The following is a 21431-nucleotide window of genomic DNA, read 5'->3' as shown; positions in this document are numbered from 1 at the left end:
GATTGAAATGTGATGACAGCCTCAGCAACTTAGTGAGGCCCTAAGCAACTTAACAAGACCTCGTCCCAAAATTTAAAAAAAAAAAATAGAAAGGCGTAGCTCAGTGGTAAAATGCCTTTGGGTTAAATTCCCAGTGCCAAAAGCAGAAGAAAAAAATGCAAATACTCCGTTGTCTACATATACCATACTTTATCCATAGGTCTGTTGCCGGCAGCTAGGCTGGTTCCATAACTTGGCTATTGTGAATTGTGCTGCTGTAAACATTGGTATGCATATATCACCATAGTATGATAATTTTAATTCTTTTGAATAAACACCGAGGAGTGGAGTAACTGGGTCACCTATTGGTTTCGTTCTTACTTTTGAGGAATCTCCATACTGCTTTCCATAGTGGCTGTACCATTTTGCAGTCCCACCAACAATGTGTAAATTTGCCTTTTGCCCCACATGCTTACCAGTGGTTATTGTTGTTTGTACTCCTGATGACTGTGATTCTAACTGAAGTTTGAGCTGCATTTCCCTGTTTGCCAAAAATGTTGAACATTTTTTCATGTATTTGTTGGTCATTTGTATTTATTCTTTTGAGAAATGTTTGTTTACCTCATTTGCCCTTTTATCGACCGGATTGTGTGTGTGTGTGTGTGTGTGTGTGGTTTTTTGAGTTCTTTATGTATTCTGGATATTGATCACCAGTTGGAAAAACAGCTGGCACAGCTCTCCTCCTCTTCTGTAGGCCCTCTCTTCCTGCTCTTAGTCATTTCCTTTGCTGTGAGAAGCTTTTTGATTTGATGTCATCCACTTACTGATGCTTGGCTGTATTTCTTGAGCTGTGGGGTCTTGTTAAGGAAGCTGGCACCTGGGTCACTACGTTGGAGTGTTGACTCTGTTTTCTTCTAGTAGCTACAGTGTTCCTGGTATAATTCCTAGGTCTTTGATGCACTTTATGTTGACTTTTGTGCAGGGTGAGAGATGGGGCTCTAGTTTCATTCTTCTACATATGAATATTCAGTTTTCCCAGCACTGTTTGTTTAAAAGGCTGCTTTTACTCCAATGTAAATTTTTGGCACCTTTGTCAAGGATCAGATGTCTGTATCTATGTGGATTTGTCTCTGTGTCTTCTATTCCATTGGTCTTTGTGTCTGTTTTTATGCCAATATCATACTGTTTTATCACTATAACTCTGTAGTATAATTAAGATTGGGTATTCGGATACCTCCAGCTTCACTCTTATTGCTCAGGATTACTTTGTCTATTCTGGCTCTTCTTTTGACAATGTTATTTCTGCTTATCCAAGAGCATGGGCGGTCTTTCCAACTTCTAAGGTCCTCGATTTCTTTCTTCTGCGTTCTATAATTTTCACTGTAAAGGTATTTCAGATCATTTCTTTTCTAGATTGTTACAATAGCTCCAATATCTTCAACATTCTAGAGGTGTCTTTTTTAACATATTCTGTCACCTCCTTCCTTGATACCCATCTTTGGCTTCCCACTGAACACAGAATAAACATCCCTTATTACCAGGCATACAAAGCCCTACAAAATCCACCTCTGTCTATTTTACATCATTAAAGATTTCTCTTTTGATCGCTTTGCTACTACTTTGCAACCCATTGGCTTTCAATAAATAAATCGCTTTGAAAGAAAGAATACAACAACAACAAAAAAATGAATGAAAAAAATGTCAAGACTTACAGGAGAGTAACCTTGACACAGGGTTTTCAGAAACATTAAAACTTATACAGGGAAAGATACATATAAAAATAAGAGGGTGATCCTAGAACGAATAAAAAGTATCTATTTCAGAATTCCCCAAAGGTACTTGGATAACATATATACCCATTCCTGAAAACTGCAGAACTCCTTAGTTCGAAAGTATTCACACCTACTTACTTGACAGAATACATACCTAAGTGGTACACACACACACACACACACACACACACACACACACATACACACACACACATACACACACAGAGGGGTTGGGGGAGAGCACTGTCAATATTTCTAGGAAGGATAATGTGAAAGTGATTTCTCATGGTAAGTTAGAAGGTATTTGTGTACTGTGTCTTTTGGGTACAGGCTTGGCAGTCAGGCAGGATAATGTCTTATCCAGGACACTGCAAACTCACTGTGACTCTGTATAAGCAGGTCAACATCTTGGTGTCTCTATTTGCCTACATCTCTCCTCCCCTCAGAGTTGCTATTACAAGAAGCAAAATCATTTCCAAGATGTTACATTATTTTAAAAAGAAGCATCGCACACATATATCCAAATCAATTTAGAAAAATTCTGGTACTTGGCAATGAGTGATTTGTTATGTGCCAGGAGGTCTGAACTGGTTGCCTTAGTAGGGTGAACTACAACTATGATAAGCGTTCTGAGGATTACCTGCATGACTTATACATACACTGGATCACACCTAAGAAAACCTCATAATTAGAAGCTAAACATAGAATTACTATGTAACCTAAGAATTACATTTCTGGATATATACCAGGAGAAATGGAAACACGTCAATACAAAGATTTATATGCAAATGTCGTCAGCAATATTATCGATGAAGGCCAAAATGTGGCAAAAACCCAAGTATCTATCAACTGATGAATGAAAAATGGTATGTGATGTGTTCACATAATGGAATATTATTTATCAATTAAAAGAAAGGGAGTACTAATATGTGGCACAATATGAATGAATCTTAAAAATATGTTAACTGCAATAAGCCAGTCATGTATCTTAATTCAATTTATATGAGATGTCCAGAATAGGCAAATCTATAGACAGAAAGTAGATCAGTGACTGAAAGTTAAGGCTGAAAGTAGTGGGATGAGGGGGAAGGGGCAGATTAAGGCATGACAGCCAAGGGGGATGGGGTTCCTTTTGTGGGGTGGTGAAAATGTTCTATAATTGATTCTGGTGATGGTTGCAGAACTCTGTGAATATACTAAAAATCATTAAATTGTACATTTTAAATGGGTAACTTATAAGGCATGCAAATTATATCTCAGTACAATTGTTAAAAATCATATGTCATTTTCCCTGAATTGTTTTTTCTCTTCATTTTTAGAGGATTCATTGTGTTAATCAATGCTGTGTCATAAAATGCCATAGTAAATATTTAGACTTTTTTAATAACATGAAAATCCATGAAGAGAAATTGATTAAACAGTTGACCTTTATACGCTATGGGTTACATTCCTGAGACTTTTATGCACATGCTCATTTGTATTTACCTTCCTTGGCCCGGCTCCAGGATTGACCTTCAACATGAGACAAGACCTTTGTCATCTCAAGGCTGTCCGAGTCAGCTTGGTCGGCTATAACAAAGAATTGGGTGGGTTATAAATCACAGAAAAGTACTTCTGACAGTTGCAGAGTCCGGAAGTCAGAGGTCAGGTGCCAGTGTCTGCCAGGTGGCAGCTGCCACTTCCCATTTGTATTCTCACACTGAGGAAAGAGAGTCAGAGAGTTTTCCCAGCTCCCTCCTGTAAGGGCAAAAATCCTAATCATAAAGGCTCCACCCTTACAGCCCAATCACCTCCTGAAACTCCTGACTCCTAGTACCACCATCCTGGGGGGTTCACCTTCCACACGTGAACTTGGGGACCACAAACATCCAGCACCTACCCAAAGCTAGACATGTGCAGGGCCTTTGGGACATTACCTGACTCCAGAAGATAGATATTTCTCCTGCTCAGGGATTTTCACTGACTCTCCCCACTGAGTATCCTTTTCTTCTACATTTTTAAATATTTAGATTTACTTATGGACAAGAGGTCACTTTGATTAAAAATTGTGCCTTGCAGCAGAGGTATTCCGTCACCACGTCCAAGGGGTCTTAACCTGTACTTGTTTCTTGTTACCTACTCAGCTGTAGCTAAGTAGTGATCTGAACTTGACCTTGGACAATGACAGCCCAAGAATGTTGTTGGCTTAATGTCATGTCCGAGCTGTGACCAACAATAGCCATACGTGTGTCCAAACAGTCTTCATATGCGACAGTGTCAAACAAGACTGTTCATTCCAGCAAGCGTTCTAGATCCATCTTCATTTCGAGGGTTTGTTCCTCTCACTGTGGCTGTAGGAGTGCTTTAAATTTCAAACTTGTAGAATCTCTGTATTTAAGGTAGACAATCATTTTAATGGCCTGGTGGCTCCCATTTTAGCAAAGAAAGTGACTTGTTTCCGAAGTCTTCAAAGAATACGATCCTTTCTACCTAGAAATGGTGGCCTTTTGAAAGACCGGAAGAACATACTGTAAGGCAGCTAAAAAAAATGCTCAGCTTGGGACCCGCAGTGACTCCAGCCGCGGCTGCGCACTCCTGCTGAACTGCCGCGTGCTCACTGGTCTCAGTTGCGGCTCGCCAATAGCTACCAGAAAAATGCACCGAGGACACGAGGTCTCACGCAAGAGACTTTATTATGCGGACGACTAACACGTCTGCTTCAGGGGGAAAAGAAAGGAAAAAAGAGAAGATGGCGTGTGCGCTTCTCCCAGATATTGGAATCTCCCGGGCTGGAAGGAACCAGTAGCGGAGGAGAATACTTGCAAGCTGACTGATGAACCAATAGCTATCCAACATGTTAGGACAAAACGTGGGAAGCAGGAAAATGGCGGCAGCATAAGCCGGAAATTCCTGTAAAGTAAGAGGCGGGCAGAGCGCAGATTGACAGGTGGTTGGGAGGCAGGAAATTCCTCTAAGGTAAGAGGCGGGCAGAGCGCAGATTGACAGGTGGTTGGGGGCGGAGTATCGGCTTTATATTACACATACTACCATTACTGTTAAACGCAAACAATGAAGCAGTGTTCCTTAAGGAATAAATACATTGCAAGTGTGTATTTTACATCATGGTTACAGATTTTAATAACTTTGAGTTCAGTCATTGTTGCCCAATCCCACATTGACCCATGCCATGCCAAAGACCCATAAGCAATGCTTCCTATTCTAGATATTCCAAAAGAGAAGATGCTGAGGCCAATGTTGGCTTGCATTTACGAAACACGCCTGGGCCATTCCTGCAGAATCTTAAGTGTGTGTCCATCAACGAAATGGCCCAAGTCCATGGCATAATACGCCACTTGTTCTGAACTGCTGATCTAATCTTGCCTTTGTCCTGGCGCCTGTGATGTTAGCTCCCGGAAGTAGGTGGCCAGCTTCATTTTCTTGGAGGGTAACCAGTCCGTACAATAGTAAGCTGGGAACATATTTTATTGGGGGGAAAGAGTAATCTATTCCTTTCGGCAAAACTCAAACCACGATGAATTCAAAGAGTCCCCAAAATAACTGTTATGTGGATTGTAAACAAGCCCTGGAATTCCTGGGCCAGAACCACAGCGGGCCCTGGAGGGGAGCTCGGGTCTACCCCACTTCCAGGACCCAGTAGCAGGTGGGTGGGCTCTGCAGTGTAGGAGGAACATGCGACAGGTATGGGAAACCTTTGTGATGACAAAAAATGTAAGTGACAGCGAGGAAGGGAACTCAGAGGCTGTGTTCCCACCTCAAATCAGTGGCGAGCAAAACCCTGAGGCAGCAGCTTGGGACTCTGAAGGAGTCCTGGGCTGGAAACTGTCACTGAGGTCACTCCCAGCTCAAGCGACAGCTCAGACGTGGGCCAAGGTCAAGGGCCAAGGGTCAAGGGCCTCCGTCCCAAAAGTGCTAGGCTGGACTTGCTCTGTGCCTTTTAAAACCAGCCCACCTCACTTTCTTTAAAAAAAAAAAAAAAAGTTAGTAGCAAACATTTCATTTTCCTGAATATAAGAATAACAGTCGTTATAGAAAAAAACAAAATATAAGGAAAAAAACCAAATTACTTATCTTCTTTCTGTTCTGAAATAATTACCATTATCATTTTAGCATTTTCCTCACAAGAACTTTACACACCGATATGGTTATGGCAAAAGTGGAACCATGATGAATTTCCAGCTTTGTATCCTGTTTTGTTTTGTTTTGTTTTTTCTCTTATTGAAAAGTCACTTAATATTATGATGTATTTCCTTGCATCATTAAATATTCTTAGAAACTTTTTTTTTCCTTTTTTGATGTTGGGAATTGAACCCAGAGGCACTCTACCACTGAGCCATATCCCCAGCCCTTTTTATTTTTTTATTTAGAGAAAAGATTTCACTTCGTTGTTTAGGGCCTCACTAAGTTGCTGAGTCTGACCTCAAACTTGCAATCCTCCTGCCTCAGCCTCCTGAGTCATTGGGATTACAGGTGTTCACCATATCTCTCATCAAAATATAATTTTTAATGGTCGGATAATATCTAAGAGGGATGCATTGTGACTAACTATATCCCTACTTCAGGCATTTAGTTGGTTTTCAACTTTTCTTTATGACAAATGTCTCTGGGACAGACTTTGTTGGGGGAAACCTTTGTGTGGGTAGAATTGCTAAGTGGTAAGAAAAGCCCCAGGATCACAAGCTTGGGGTAGGAGTCTCAGGAGTGCGTCGACGGAGGATCAAGGAGGCTCCACTGGACAAGCACAAAATCAGCCTCCGCCCTGCGCTGCTACTGGACGTGGTTCCACCGAGGCTTGAGAAACACTCTGGCTGCACACAGGTCTGTCCGCAGCTAGCTTCCTCGAAAGGAGCTGCTGAATATCACCTGCATGCAGTGGCCCAGGCCTCCTGGTGAGGCGTGGCATCATGGGCCAGGCGTTCGGAGTTAATGGCCATGACAAGGGGAAGAAGGGAACCTTCCTTATCACCCTTCTTTATTTAGTTATTTAGTGATAAAAAACACAACATAAAATTTGCTATTCTATCTTTAAGTGTACAGCGCAGTGACAATAAGAACATTCGCGGTGTTGTGCAACTGTCTCCAGAACTTTCTCATGACCCCAAACCGAAACTCTGCTCCTATTAAACAACAACTCCCCATATCCCCCATTTCCCGCTCCTGGTGACCATCATTCCACCTTCTGTCTCTGTGACTTTTTCTTACTCCAGCACTCATGAGTGGAAGCATATAACGTTTGTCCCTCTGTGTCTGACTTATTTCACTAATTTCACAAGGAGTCCACGCTGTAGTATGTATTAGAATCTCTTTCCTTTTTTAAGGTTGAATAATATTCCATTGTATCTTATTTTGTTCATCCATTCTTCTGTGGATGTATATTTGGACTTGAGAACCTGCTTTTTCTCTTTTTGGGATATATACCTAGGGATGAGATTGCTGGATCATGTTATCAACCTATGTTCAGTTTTCTGAGGAATCATCGAACTGTTCTCCACGGTGGCTGCATCCAGCGATGCTGGAGGGCGCCAATTTCCCCACATGCTTTGATAATCCTGGTTGCTCTCCTTATTAAACATAGCCATCCTAGTGAATGTGAAGAGGCGTCTCCTTGCGGTTTTCATTTCCATTTTTTCCTAATGGCTAAATAGATATTTGGCCTCTTTTCATGTGCTGTTGACCATTTGCACATCTTCTTTGAAGAAGTGTCTATTCAAATCCTTCGCCCATGTTTGAATTGGTGGCTTGGGGAACTTGCTTTGACTAGCCAGACAGACCACAGCATCGGAGTACGATCCACACTGAACACTCAGTGGAAATGAATATTGATTCCCTGAACAAGCGTGGATGGGAAAGGGGTTACTATGGGGCAACGGGGTCTCCTGCTGGGATCCTGATGCAGGAAGCTCTGTGGGCCTCCTGGGACCTGGAAAGGCTTCAGGCTACTGTCCTGTCCCTGACCCTCGCTCTCAGGGGCAGTGTGGTCCTGCCTCCGTCTCTCCATGCACGTCTGCCCCTGTCTCCAGGCCTGACCTCTGCTCCCCGCCCACCCCAAGCTGCTAGCTTCCCAGGATACAAGCCCAGGACTCATCTTCACATGACCTGAGGGCCCCAGGGGCCCCTGCTAGACTTGAGCTTCTGTCCCCTCACTCAAGATTTGCCCTCTGAGGTCAAGAGCCTGCCCTGCCCTGATCAGCTGCGGCCAGAGGGCCAGTGACCCAAGGCGAATGCTGATAAATGGGCTCCAGCTCCAGCAAGGGCTGTCGCGGAAGGTGGGGGGACCCCAGGCAGAGCAGAGCATCCTGGGGTTGGGGTGACAGCAGAGTCTCTGCTTAGCACATGGAGGAAAGGGCAAAGCTTTCCAGCACTTTAGCACTGCGTTATTTATCATGCCCATTTCCCAAGCACCCACGAGCACCCTTCGCTTGACCGCCTTTGCCTTTAGCTGGATGAGCTTGTTCGCAGGGCGTGTGGCCGCAGCGGGCAGAGGGCACTGTCCACTGACGCGATCCTGGCGTGTCACGGCCAAGAAGGATCGCCAGGCTTGCGACTGCCCTTCCATCCCAGAGGGGGAATCTACCCGGGCAAGGCGCGCTGCTCTCTCCAGAACGTTTCTATACGAACACGCTGTCCGGGCTCTCCCCGGGGTTCAAGGAAGACCGTGTCTCCCCGTCTTCTCATTTGTTCAAAGGGAACCGGGCCATCATCTCAGAGGAGGGCGGTCGGCTTGCAGAAAGAAGCCTCCGGCTCCGCGTGTGCGCCTCTACCACCAGCCTCCGCCGGACTCAGGCCTCAATTCTCCTCCGCACTGCAGGTTCCCGAGGGCCCGAGGTGAAGACGATCCTCCTAACCAGGATCAGAACCTACGCGTTTGCTCGACGTGTAAATCAGGGATGAGCCATGAACCCTCCCGCGGCGCATCCCAGCCCCTCGACGTTTGGGTGAAACTTCTGCTTACACACTGTCCACCTTCGTTCCCCTGAAAGGAGGGGTGGGAAGTGACCAGATGCCAGTTCTCCACTCTCCAAGGGGCGGACCCTGCTGTCCTCTGTCAGATGACGATGGATCTGACAGAACCCCCTTCCCGTTATGTGGAGCTTCGGAGGAAAATCTTGGGAAGGATAAAGTGGAGGGCACAATGGGAGGGAAATTAGGCACCTCTTGTCTACACTTGGAGGGCTTGTCTGCTGCCGACTGGGGACCCAAGGTGGGTGGTGGGTGGGGGGCACTTTGCACTCAGTTTGGTATCAAGCTTTTTTTTTTTTTTTTAAGAAATAGACTTTAGTTTTTAGAGTGGTGATAGGTTTACAGAAAGACTGGGCAGATGGTACAGAGAATTCCCTCAAACCCATCTGCACCACACTCGCCCCTATGATTAACATCCTGCAGCGTGGTGCATTTGTGACAAGGAGGAACCACGATTAAACGTCACTGCTGGCCAGCACGCATAGCCGGGGATTTCTCTTGGAGGTGGTCATCCTGTGGGTCTTGACAAGCACAGTGTCCTGTACCCACCTTATCACACAGAAGAGTTTCACTGCCCCAAAGGCCCTGGTGCTCCAGCCGTTGATCCCCCTACCCATCTGTGTGACCACTGGGGACCATGGATCCTTGCACTCTCTGCAGTTTCTGCCACCACGCCTTTTCAGTGAAAACCTCTGGGGTAGGAGTCAACATTGGTCAGGATGGTATTTCAGTTGTCTCTCGGTATCCAGGGGTTCTAGGACCCTGAGGATACCAAATCCGAGGACGCTCAAGCCCTTTTATAACATGGGGTACTACTCACAGGCAGCCTGCACTATCCTCCTGCATACTCTCAGTCATCTCTAGAGTGCTTACTATCCCTAAAACAATGTAGACAGTTGTTACACTATTTACTTGTTTAGGGATTGAAACGCCAAAAATACATACCTGTTTGGTACAGAAGCAGTATTCTATCTAGTGTCTCCCATCTGAGACTGGCTGAGTCCATGGAGGTGGGACCTGCAGACACAGAGCGTGGCCCTGACTTACTGAGCACATCCTTACCTTGCAGGTACTCTCTCAAGCTCTCGATAGGCATTACCTCACTGGATTCACATCATGAGATAAAAGCTGTTGTTGTCCCATTTCAGAGATGAGGAATTAAGGCCTCGAGAGTAGGGTAGGCTGTTCGCGGTACACGATTAGGAGGGGAGGACCTGGATCAGAGCCCAGACAGGGTGGAGTCTGTCCTTACCCTGCACTGCTCCGCCCCCCCCATATCTGTATATTTGGAATGAACATCAAAACCATTGTTCCTCTTGAATCAAATGAATGGGTAAGAAGATGTCATGACTTACTATGATTAGCAGAGATTTGTTCCACAGGTCTTCAAATCTAAATGTTTATTTAGAATATAATGTGTACATTGGAAGAAATAACAGTACTTTGTTTTAAAATAAAATTACCTACCAAAAATAGATAAATGGGAACCCATCAAATTTAAAATCTTTTGTGTGTCAAAGGACACAATCAGGGGAGTGAAAAGGTAACTTATGGAATGGGAGGAAACATTCACAAATCATATATCTGATAAGGGATTAATATCTAGAATATATAAAGAACGCCTACAACTCAACAACAAAAGGCAAATAACCCAATTAAACACTGGTGAAAGACTGGAACATATTTCTCAAAAGATAATATACATACGTCCAATGAGCATATGAAAAGATACCCAACGTCAGTAACCATGGAGAACTACAAATCAAAACACGATCAGTTATGACCTCACACGTTAGGATGGCTGTCATTTAAAAACAAATAGAACGTAAGCGTCCATGAGGACATGCAGAAATTGAAACCCTGTGCATTGTTGGTGGGATTGTAAAAATGGTTGGTCCCTGTGGAAAACAGTATGCAGGTTCCTCAAAACACTAAAAATACAACCATCACATGATCAAGACACCTACTTTGGAGTCTGCAGGGTACACATGCAAAAAAATTGAAAGCAAAGTCCCCGAAACATATTTGTCCATTCATGTTTACAGCAGCATCTTGATGATAAGCAGGAAGGAAAAGCAGCCCATATGTTCATCAAGTGGAGGATGAGATTAACAGAATGTGGTATTCATACATTGGAATATTATTCAGTCTTAAAAATGAAGGAAATCCTGTCACGGCTACAGTGCGGATGGACCTTGAGGACGTTTTGCTATGTGAAATAAACCAGTCACGAAAAGATAAATATGAGTGAGATTCCTCATTTCCACGGGGAATCAAAAATAGTCTAAATTTATGAGAAGACAAAGGAAAACAGTGTTTACGAGGGGTTGGGGTGGGAAGAGGGGAAAGAGGGGTCGTTGTTTAATGGATGCACAGGTCAGATTTGTAAGATAAAAAACATTCAGAGGTAGGTTTACAACAGTGTGGAAATGTATTCACACTGCTGAGCTGTATTCTTAAAGAGAATTGTAATGGTAACTTATGTCACCTATTTTTACCACCATTAAAACCTTGAGGACATTGTGGCATTATTCACAGTAGCCAAAGGTGGCAACAACTCAAAAGTCCATCAGCTGAAAAGAGGGTGAACCAAATGTGATCTGCATATCCAACAGGACACTCTTCTACCTTTAAAAGTATCAAAATTTCGCCACATGCTGTCACATGGACAAACCATCGTGCTGAGTGAAATAAGTCAGTCACAGAAGGACAAATACCGGCTGGCCCCACTTACTTGAGGTACTGAGAGTGGTCAGGTTCAGGAGAGAAAGTAGACAGCAGTACCAGAGGCTGAGAGGAGGAGGAAGGGAGTTTGTGTCTAGTGAGCACAGAATTTCAGTTTGGGAAGATGGAAAGGTCTGGAGATGGGTGATGATAAGGACTGAGTATACTTATTGCCACTTGGTACTGAATGGACTTAACATACCGAATGAAAACTTGAATATGCCTAAAACGGTACATTTTATGTTGTGTATATTTTACTATGATTTTTTTTTTTTTAAAGTTACTCAACGTTTTTCTTTTCTTCTTTCTCGGAAGCCACATATAGAAACAAGATTGAGGGTTGCAGGTCTCCCCGTCAATGGATTCCAAGTGGTGTGAGATATTTGGTCTGAAAGAAGGAATAAGCAACTGGAAGAATATGGACCATGAGCAAAGGTCTGCTTCCTTGACCCACGGGTGGCCCCTAAGGTTCCTAGGATTCCAGGAGTTGTAAATGTCGCCTCCCTCAGTGCTCAAAACAGCCCCATGGACAGACCGAGGCAGCGGCACTGAGAGGGTAACTTGCCCTGTGTCCATCACAGACCTGTGAGTAGAGCCAGGAGTCAAACCCTTGAGAGTCTGATTCCAGAGGCCACATTCTCCTCCACTGGACTGTCCTGCCTCCAAGGAGGTGAGGGCCCAGTCAGCTGAAGATGCAAATGCAAATTAGAGAAAGGAAGGACGCGCCCAGCCTGAGCCAGCTGCAAACATCAACTCACTCGACCTCGGCACCCACTCCAGGAGCAGCTACGTTTCTGTCCCCATTTTTATGGACAAGGAACCTAAGCCCCAGAGAGTGTTAAATCAGCTTCCCCAAATTCCACAGCCCATGAATTCCATCCCAACTCCCCAGACCTATCTCCTGGTTTGCCTATCAAAGTTGCAAAATCCACAGAAGGCTGTCTGCACAATACCATTTCTCAGAGGTAGAACTGGTCCAGATTCTAGAGCTGTTTCCGAATTTTTTTTTTTTTCAACTTTAAAATCCCCATCATTCCTAATTGCGGAGGATTTTAACTTGCCAGAAAACTTGGAGGCCACTCAATGATGGTAGCTGGGAAGTGGGGCAACCCCGCCCACAACCCACCAAGGTCAAACTAATGGGCAGTGCTAGTCGGAACCCCACGTTTTTGGAGCACAAGGCTCCATCTCGGGTGAAGGAAGTTGTGAAGCTAGGGGAAATGTTGAAAATGGGAAGCCACCACTGTGGAAGGCTTTTCTCAAGATTTTAAAAGCTAAATAGCGTGGGAAACGGTGGCAGATGGGCGAACATACTGCAGGGATTGGACCACACCACTGCCAGCACCGTGGGACTTGGACCAGAAGCGAGGAAAATCACAGGCTCCAAAATAGCTTCGGTGCAACGGGGGAATGTGAAATGCTGTGTTGTGGTGGAGAGCAGTTCAACTTGTCACACACGCTAATGAGTTCAGGACACCCAAGGAAGTAGACCTCCAGCCCAGGCGGGCAGCCTGGGGTGAGAGGCAGAGGGGAGTCTTCCAGTCACAGAATGAAGCGGGCACTTCGGCTTGGGGACTTTTCTGAAAGGGTTATTTTGCATCCAAAATCTCCGAAGGGGTTGCTTTTGTCAGCCACCATGGTGAAAGAATAAATATGATGCTTTCTTTGATGCCTGGACAGAATCAGCCACCAAGTCTGGTCTTGCTTCCTCCCACATTCTCAGCATTCCTCTCTCCCTTCCCACCACCGCCTTCCTGAGCCAGATGCTCCGCACCTCTAGGCTGTTGCCAGATGGAACGGACATCTGCTGGCCAGAGCCTCCCCTGCTCACAAACCTCCGTGGGCTCCCAACTTCCTACAGAATAGACCTCGGATAAGAATAGCTTAGCTCCCCTGATCAGCTTTGCCTAGCTGTCCGTCATGCTCTGTGATTCCATGAGCCCCTCAGGACAGGCACGATGCCACTGTCGTCTTTATGTCCACAGTTGCTCTGCACGTTAGCTCCTCAATTCATGTGGCTGAATCAGTACCACCAGCTTCACATGCTTTAGAGACAGAAGCCTTGAGTAGAGCTGCAACTCCACCAATTAATAGCTTTGTGCTCCTGGGTAAGTTACTGAACCTCTCTGAGCCCTATTTTCCATATGGGTTGGGTATCCCTTATCTAAAATGCTGGGAACCAGAAATGTTTGGGATTTCAGATTTTTTTTTTTTTTCCAGATTTTGGGATATGTAAGGAGATGTGCCAGGGTTGGGACGCAGGACGCTTATTTCCTTCATTTATGTTTCCTATGCACACGATACACAGAGCCTAAAGGCGATTTTATAGAGTATTTTTAGTGCATCTGCGTGTGGACTGCCAGCCATCGTGTGAGATTGGGTGTGGAGTTTTCCACTTGTGGTGTCAGGCTGGTGCTCCAAAAGTTGGACTTCAAAGCATTTTGCATTTTAGATTTTCAGATTAGGAATACTGAGCCTGTATCAGAAAATGGGGATGAGAGTATCTACTTCACTGGGTCACTTTGAGAAATAAATAGGACACACTATGTAAAATGTTTAGTCAATGACAAAACTCTCAATAAAGGCTTTTTGAAAACCTGCCCTACCTATGGAAAAGTTGCCTATGCCCCAAGACCCTGCTGCAGGCTGGCCATCCTAAGCCAAGGGGAAAGAGAAGAGTGCCCCAAAGAGGATTTCGTGGCGTTTACTGGAAGAAGCTCTTTGCTACAGTGCCTAGTTTTAGTTATTTCTTAAGAAAGACAGCTGAGAAAAAACAGGCTACAGAAGAATATTTAAAGGACTGGATTAAGGAGGCGGGGGCGGGGGTAGTGGGTGATGGACCAATGAAAGTTATTGATGCAGAAAGAGAAGGACATTCAGCAGAAGTTTCCAGTCTTCCAGGGAACGTCAGTTCCTGTGAGTTTCCACCACTTGAAAAGAATCATCAATCCAAGGACAGTAAATTTAAACTAAATGAGGACACATTTACTTTAAGAAGTTGGACCGCTTCTATTGGCTGGGACGAGGAAGGAAAATTCCTCCCCAGCGTTACTGAGGTGATTGCCACCTCTTCAGTCACCTGGCTCTGCTGAGGCACAGAGGCCTGGCTTCTTACACACACAGGATTTCCAAGGGGCAACAGGTCCAAGATTGGTGAACACCAGACTAACAAGTGCTTTGGAGCAATCATCTGTCACTAAGAAGACCTTCATGCCACCTCTGTATTCTGCACACACACACAGCCCCCATGCTGTTTTCCCATTCTCTGACTGCTTACGTGGTCAGCATTGCCCTCTCTTCTTTACCCTTAAGAGAGTAATATTTTAGTGAAACTCTTAAATTGCAAGATGCAGCCTATTTATGATTGGCAATATCAGTTCAGTGGGTTGCAATTAACTATTTTAAAAAAAATGCAATAGAAAGGTAGGCACAGTGGTGCATGGTATAATACCGTGACTTGGGAAGCTGAAGCAGGAGGGTAACCAGTTGGAGGCCAGCCTTAGCAACGTATTGAGACCCTGTCTTAAAAATAAAAAATTAAAACAAGTGGGGACTAGGGATGTAGCTCAGTGACAGTGTGTCCGTGGGTTCAATCCCCAGTACCACAATAAAAAAAGAAAAAAGAAAAAGGAAGGAAGGAAGGAAGAGAGAGCGAGAAAAAGAAATAGAAATAGAAAATAACACTGCATCATGTGGTAATGTTAAGTTTCACTTAATGAAACTTTTATCGTGGCTATATATGCAGAGATGATACTGACTTTTTACTGTGAATCTCAGTTGAAAATATTCCAAAAACTGACTTAGAGACCCATGTTGAACCAGTTATAATCTTTGCATCTGATTTTTTAAAATTTCTATCTTAGCAACTGGTGTCACGACAGAGGCAATGTCCACTACATACTGGCAGCAAGGACAGGAGTGAACGAACATGCTTGAACGAATGCGGTTCGTGGCAGCTGAAGTGAGGAAGGCCTTCAAGAACGATGAGTCCAAAATGCTAAAGGGAAAAATGTAAGAGTGTCATTGGGTAAATTCCTCTTACTTTGAGAAGAGCTTGCTCATTCGAGGCTCTTAGATCTGGTTCATGTGGCATAAATGAAGTCTTCAAAGAACAAAATATCCACTTGAAAACTTCCTCCTGTCCGACGTATTTTATGTTGCATGAATGCACACAAGAATCCTTTCCAACTGGCACGATGATGAAACAACCTGAAGACAGAAATGGATGAACTGTCATTTGAACATCATTGTCACGTCTTAAAATTATCAGTGACAGTGGATGTTATAGCAAGAACTAGAAACTTCTAAACATCCATCGACTGATGAGCGGCTTAACAAAATGGTCTATGCCTACAATGGAACTCCTCAGCAATAAAAAGAATGAAGTGCACACACGGGAAGCAGCCTGAATGAACCGAGAAACATGCTAAACGAAGAAGACAATGCGTCATATGATCCCATTTGCGTGAAATTCCTAGACAAAAACCAGAACAATGGTTGCCTGGGCCTGAGGGTGGGAGTAGGGTTTGAATTCAAATGAGCTAAGGGAGGAAACTTTTGGGGGTATTGGAGGTGTTCTCAAACCGGATTGTAATGATGGATGCACAACTGTACAAGTTTCTAAAACTTCTCGAACCGTAAGCTTGCAACCGGTGAACTTTATGCTAACAACCTCAACGAGCTGTTGCTTAGAAAACTGTTGTTAAAGAAAATTACAGATGCTTTGAAATGCATCCCAGGCCTGGCAGGAGAGGAGAAAACTTCCCATATACTTCTCAGTTGCGGCTTTATTTATAGGAAAAGGAGCTGGACTTGTTATCCAGTCAGACTATTATATAATCTGGACACCTCCCCCTTTTCCAGGAATATGGACAGAACTTCTGGGTCTATCTGTCTGCCTGCTGGTCAGCCTCGTGGGCCTTAAGAGGTGGCATGATACCAATTGGCAAGCCTGGCCTTGCTGGTCCTTTGCCCACCCACTCAGCCTCAAAGATGCCTGGGAGGAAACGATTCCCCTGGAGCTCTTTCTATACTGCTGTACTTTTCAGAAGACAGGATATAGAGACTTTCTGTGCTGCCCAAATCAGCAGCGATTGTAAAAAGAAAACTCCAGACCAGTATAATAAATCTGTGGGCTTTTTCTCCCCAAAGAACTCATTTTGTACTTTGAAAGTACAAAGCAGTTGTAATATCTCCAACCTTGTAGCCTAAAATCATGAAGTTATTCAAAGCTAACAATCAAGGCAGACAGAATTTGAAGGAGACAATTGCCATTAGCTTCCTTACTAATTCACATAGCAAAGGAATGTGTCTTAGACCACCCCTCCCTCTCCCACTTCCCCTTCCAACAGTCCCCTGGAGCTGTGCTAAGTGCATACTAAGCTCTGGATAAATACTTGTTGATTTGATTGATTCTTTGTCTACCCCACTGACAATGGCTAGATTAGAATTGATGGGATGATTCCCGCAAGCCTGGACGGAACGCCCTGTACGCCACGGTCTTGGTAATTTGATTAATGATGAGTGTTTTACAATGATTACTTTCCAATCTCAAACCTCCAGAACCTCTTCAATCCAAACCAGGGGAAGAAAGGGGGAAAAAAAAAAAAAAAAGCCTAGCAATATTGTAGCGCTCATCAGTTCAGGTCAAAACTACACACCAAATCCAAGTAGGTGAAAGTTATTATAACTCACAATTATAAGAAAACCAATTTTAGTTTTGTCGATGTTAAAAACGGAGAGATACCACACTCGATTTTTTTTTTTAATGACACTAGCGTTTTCATGTTGTTTATAATCCTAACTCCCAAGTGTTCATGGCTAAATCCTTGTTGAAATGCACAAAACGCAAACTAAAATGAACGATAAGTAGCAACTTGATATTGAATTGCACAATTATATTTGTATTTTTTTAAATTTCTTTTTAAAATATACTCCTGGCCAGCTGCCCCCTTCCCACCAACACACACACACACACACACACACACACACACACACACACACACACACACAGAAGAAGGAAGACACAGATGGCCCCTGTCCAACCCACTCAGTGGCTGAAAGTGAATGGGATTCCTGCTCTCTCCGCGGAATCAGGAGGGGATCGTCACTGGTGAGGCATGCAGTAAATAACCCTCCCTCACTTGAAGTGAAGACAGCCTTTGAGGGAGAACTGGCTCATTAAAGGCTCCAAGCCACAGAAGTCGTTTTCTTTGGAGATAGAGAAAGGGGCAAGAGAAAGGGGCAAGAGCCACCTACATTGTGCAGCCATTTCCCCCTGACAGCCCAGCCCAAATTCATCCCTATCCTCGAATTAGAAAGAGGAATGTAGAGTGGCATCTCTTGCCACACACCTGTGGTTGATTTTATCACTTTCATGCAGTATTTACTAAAAGTCTGCCATCTGCCCAACCCCGGTGTAACTCACTGCATTTTGAACACCCCTTCTTTTTTACTGTGTCCACCTCCCTGATGCTTTGTTTGACCCTTCGGGAGTGGATTGAGCCTTTCCATCTTTGTGGCTTTGGCCTCTAGCCAAAGACCTGGCAAAAAGTACATTCAATTAACGTCGGCCGAATGGATGGATGAATGGATGGATGGACAGAAATAGATGGATGTCAGATGGGGTGGCGAGCAGGTAAGTAGGAAGACGGATGGGTGGAGAGATGGTCCAATCAGTAAATAGTGCAATGCGTGTAAGTCAATATATGTGAAGGTGTCCTGGCATTATGATTATTATATAAATGTATGACATTATCATTATGTTCCTGTCAGCCATCTGTTTTTATGATAAGCCTGGTGAGGATACACGGAGAAAGAGTTCCTTGCTTCGCTGATACAACATGTGGAAAGCTCTGTGCCAAATGCACTATTTGTCACCTGAAAGCTACTCTTCCTCATATCTCGTTCCATTTATAGATTCTGGCTCTAGAGTGTACGGTTTTATTTTTTGAATTAAAATGTGATAAGAGACGTCTTGGTTCCCAGAGTTTCTTCTCTTGTTTCTTCTGTAGGTCAGAAGTTATTGGCTGGATTCCCAGCATCTCCCTGGAGCTACCGCAGACTTCGCTGACCAAATCTCCTTAGCCTTAGCCAATGATGTCATATTCTTCATGGCGCATTTTTCCTAACGGGAGACTTTTTGACATATGCGCACTTAACTTTTGATTTCCCACTGCTTACAGAACTCTCCAGCAGGTGAATGTCACAGCTTCACAGAAGTTTTTTTGTTCATCATGCTTAAGATAATGTGCTGGCTTTTGTTGAACTGACCCCTGGTAGCTGTATGGTTTTGTGGCATATTATCTAATGGCATGTGTAATAATCGTTGGAAAGATGTCTCTTAGAGATGTGTACTTCTAACACAAAACATTTATGATGATAAATAGCTAATAGTATTTATTAAGCACCCACCAAATGCAAGGTACAATGCAGGGGTCTCGGAACCACTAGCTCATTCTATGCACATTGTCATCCCAGGAAGTAAGGAATATGGCTTCCATTCTGTTGATGAAATACTTAAATCTCAAAAAATAAAGTGTACTGCTCAAGGACTTACAACTAGCATGTGACAAGTTAGGATCTAAACCCAATAAGTCAGGGTTCTTTCTACTCCACCACACGGGTAAGATTATTCTAGGAAAAACACATTTCTCTTGCATATTACACAGGACATTGTGTCACTACACCTGTACTGCAAGACATGCTCAGAATGAATGTGGCTTTAAGGAAAAAGACGAAACAAAACAAGGTCAGATTTTCTTCAATTTCGATGTAATGAAACCTCCAAAAATAATCACCCTTGAACTTCAAGTCCTGATTTCCACCACATGCATATTCACACGCACTCCGAGATGATTGAGTAGCAGATTCTAGCTGATTGCTCCCAGAGCAATAAGGCCTGTCCCGAATGACAAGGAAACCACACGATGACATTGTACACGGCTGGAGGGACAGTGGGACGGGACATGGCAACACTTGGTCAGCTTTGCCAACGCATGTCTAGACGGAGAATGCAGGGCACGGCATCTCCACTTGGTTTTTGCTTTATGGGGTTTTTAACACAGCAGCAAACAGGAGGAGGCTGCCAGCTGGCTGGAATCTGCAGTCGCTCTGAAGGTCACAGCCGCCTTTGACATATGCTCCCCTCTTCACTCCTTTTCAATGCGTGCAGCATGATTCTGCAAAGAACGCACCTGTTCTCGTGCTTGGTGGGCTGGTGCTGCTGAGGTGATAATGTGGCTGTGGGGCTCAGCCTCAGTTCAGCCTTGTCCCTGGTTATCTCAAGGCCCAATGGGCACTGGGCTTGCGGTTCCCGCTCGTCTACCCCTGTGAGCACTCGAGGCTGAGGCAGGCTGCCCAGGACCGAGGACTAAAAAGCACTCAGTGGCCCGACGGTCCAGCCAACCTGGACGACCACCTCCATCCAGGTGCATTCAGGGACCTCCCTCCCACCCAGGTTCCTTCCTCCCCGTCTCCCGCCTCCACCCTCTCCCCTCTGCCCCACATTCCCTTGGTTGTTCAGAAATTGTAGTCCTCAAGTCCAGAAGCCATTTCTTCCTTCTCCACCCCACCTATAACCTGCTGTTGAGGTCATTTCCTAGTTCTCTTTGACAAGACGGTTGACTCTTGATGGGGATTAGAGGTTATTTTTAACCTGAACCACACACAAGGAAATGAGGCAAGAAGGTCTCTGAGCCAGCTGAGTGTTTCCTCTTTTTCGGCCTTTGAGTTAATATGCCTCTGAACTTTAAGTTGTTTCTGGCCTTCATGAGTAATTTCGTAATCACAGCGCAAAGTCCACGTCTTTCAATTTAAAGGGCTAGCTAGGAGTGATTGTCGTCTAAGTTGCGCGTGTTTTTATCAGACATAGACCCTGACATCAAAAATCAGAATGTTTTTAATTCATCATCTGCAGGATGGAAGATCTTTTGGATGGATCCCAAGGGATTCTGGAGATCCTCTTTATCCCTTTTAGAAAATCTGCTCTGACATTGAAGAAAGATAATAACTCTGTCACCTGGGGCCATCAACTGTCTGCTGTCCCTCCAGTCTCTCATCTGGACTTTCTATGTAGCAAGTAGACATTTCTAAAATGCACCGTTATCATTTTTTTGAACTCTTTGTGCACTTAAGTCTAGGTTCATATTGGGATTTCCCAACCTCAACATTGTGGACATTTGGGGCCAGATACCTATTTGTCGTGGGAGACCATGCATGATTGGATGTTAGCATCCCTGACCTCTACTCCCTGGATGCCAGTAGCACCCTCTTCCTCCCCAATTTGGACAACCAAAAATGCCTCCTGACATCAGCAAAACTTCTCCAGGGATGCGGAATTGCTCCGGTTGAGAACTTCTGGCCTGTGTACTGTTTCCAATAGGAGTTTCTGCTAAACAGGGATTCATCTCATTTGTAACGGCCTCAGCACACTAGGAAGGTGCTTAGAGAAGGCTGCTTAATGGTGATCACAATCTCTAAAAATGTCACAAGAATTTTTGGCTCGTGTCTAAAGAAAATGGAAAATTCAAACGGATGCTCAAGTAAATAGAGGCTCATTTGTCTTCTGCAGTCTTCCGTTCCTATCAAGGAGATTAAAACAAAGCAGCGATACAAAGCTCTCCCTCACTCACCTCATGGGGGAACTGGAAGTTTGTGATCATAATTAATTAATCTGTCCCCACAAAACAAGATAAGAAGCAGGTGAGCTGAAACGTCTCCTGGCAGTGCAAACGATTGCAACCCTCCCAGGATACGGCTGCCCGGGACAGACATTCCTTTGCCATTACTGTTCTGGGAGACCAGGAATGCGGGGCAGCACACACCCCTGCAGGATCTGCCCCTTGTGAGGTATTTCAAGTATCTTTGTGGGTGAAAAGGGCAAAAGAGAGATATGAACTGATACGTCGTTATAACGGCTGCTGTTCTTCATCCATTCTAATGGCATGAAGCTGCTGGAAAGGAATAACTGCTACATGATTTCTTTGGAGCCCTAAGAAA

Source organism: Sciurus vulgaris (assembly GCF_902686455.1).
Source record: "Sciurus vulgaris genome assembly, chromosome: 4".
In the NCBI taxonomy this organism is placed as follows: Eukaryota; Metazoa; Chordata; class Mammalia; order Rodentia; family Sciuridae; genus Sciurus; species Sciurus vulgaris.
Note: the sequence above shows the minus strand (reverse complement) of the source record.